At 42.4% G+C, this 2,017-nt stretch overlaps 1 protein-coding gene and 1 pseudogene across 1 annotated transcript in view; one reads left to right on the forward strand and one right to left on the reverse strand.

Moving 5' to 3' along the window:
- LOC119586299 (ovalbumin-related protein X-like) overlaps nt 1–2,017 on the forward strand; it is a 52,031-nt gene that overhangs the window by 10,613 nt on the left and 39,401 nt on the right. The window lies entirely within an intron of this gene.
- LOC119586301 overlaps nt 69–2,017 on the reverse strand; it is a 3,830-nt pseudogene continuing 1,881 nt past the window's right edge.

Here is a 2,017-nt window from a genome sequence, read left to right on the forward strand (position 1 = left end):
CTTACGTCTGGCATGTGATTAACATATGTATACGGGCACCGCGCATGTGCCGAATAAAATAATAATAGTTTATTAAGACAAATAATTTATTATTACAATCACAATGTCTTTACTTGTGTAATTTTCTTAAAAATCTTCTCCATACTAAAATTGTCTGTCTTTGCTAAAGAATCATTTTGACATGCTCGAAGAATGTTCAGTGAGGTTCATAACCTTATTCTCTATTCTTTTGATAATTCATGATGATTACGTAATAATTTTTCCTAGTCATCAAAGTGTAAGCTTTCATGAGATTTAGGAGCGCAGTCTGAAGCAGAAGGATACGGGATATAGCAACATCAGAATGATCATATTAAAGGATCAACATTTGTAGATATTACATTCTCGAGCACACATGGTCCGCTTCTGCCATACTTAATTTCGTCCTTTTCTCGGCAAGCATGGTCTGCTCTTCCTCGAATACCAACCTCTGCGATTCCTTTCGATCTTCAATCAAGCATTCTAACTTCTGGCGGCGTCGGGAGCCCTGTAAACTCCCATAAAGAGATTATTGTTGGTCTCGTTGTCGCGGATGAGGAAAAGGAATGGCCGGTTACAGTGGAATGGCACGACTGGATCTCTTCTACTGGCTCTCAGTGTGAAGGTAAGAACAGTAGCTGCGGCGGCCTCGGTGCCTTCCTCGTTGACTTCGACGAAAGCTTTGTGGATGACCTTCTCCAGGGTGAGGTTCCTTAGGTTGCCGAGGGTGGTGAGGTCTACCTTATCGCTGCTGAAGATATCCACGATCCCCATGTCCTTGAGAGCCTACACAAAATTGATAACAAAAAAGTCATATTACTTGTTCTTGGTTTGAAAAGATAAATACAAATTGTAAACACTGTAGGGGCAATTTCATTATTTTAACTAAGGCAGCACTCACCGGAATCATCTCGTCCGCTAGTTTCAATTCCATCCTAAACTTGGGCAGCTTGAGGTCGACATCTTGCTTCCTGAGATTTTTCTTGTGTGTGGCCGCTCGCAAGTTGTTCCCGCTCAGTTTAGAGACCATGTTGGCGAAGCCTTGTGGTCCTTCCTGAACAGGCAGGAAGAGGAACATGGAGACTCTCTCGCCTGTGTAGGGGAGCTCAAGAACGCTAGCGGCGACTTGGTCAAACTCACCTATTAGGAAGGCAGGGGGAATGAGTTCATCCTTAACATAAGAAAAAAGAGAAACAAAAAACGAAGTCAGATGAAGGACAACATTGGGAAAGACCAAGTGCAAGATAAAGCTTAATGTGGAGAAATAACATGGTTAGATAGGACACTGAGTAACTGACATTTTGAATAGTGTTACGTATTAAAAGTATCAACATTCTACACATTCTCTATCATATCTCTATAAAACAACGCTGCTAATTATATCTTTAGAAATCAGCACTGTTTACGTTTAGAAAATCTTGTATGGATACAAAACAAAACCAGCTGTTGTGGATTAATCTTCACCAACCCTCGATTCAAAGAACATTTATATAGGTATATTTCAACTTGAAAAGGTTATTAGTTGATCGATTTGGCTCTAGTATTGCTTGGAACTGAACGAATTGAAACCGACAGCCTTTTTCGCCATCACAATTGCTTTGTTTGCAGAACTGATCCACAACACATGCCCAGGCATCCCTTCTCCTTACCCAAAAAATTAAAGGCGGAGATCTGGTTCATCATGGGAACCATCTGGTGGCTCTGGGGCGTGACGAAGAACCTCTCGGAGGCGGGGCTCGTCGGCTTGAACTGGAACTGCCACGTGCCCTTGAAGTAGGCTGCGTTGACGATGGCCATGTGGATGCCCTCGATGTTTTCGACTGTGACCAAGTCGTTTATCTTGCCCTTAGTGTTTGTCGATGCGAAGTTGTTAATTCGGTTGACCGCGCTGAAAACCTGGCGATGGTTTGTTACGATGTGTAATGATATCTCTTCCAGTGGGGAAGGAAAGAAGGAAGAGTAATACTCGTATATGGCATGTGGCATTAACTACAGACAG

Source organism: Penaeus monodon, chromosome 21 (genome assembly GCF_015228065.2).
Source record: "Penaeus monodon isolate SGIC_2016 chromosome 21, NSTDA_Pmon_1, whole genome shotgun sequence".
NCBI lineage: Eukaryota > Metazoa > Arthropoda > Malacostraca > Decapoda > Penaeidae > Penaeus > Penaeus monodon.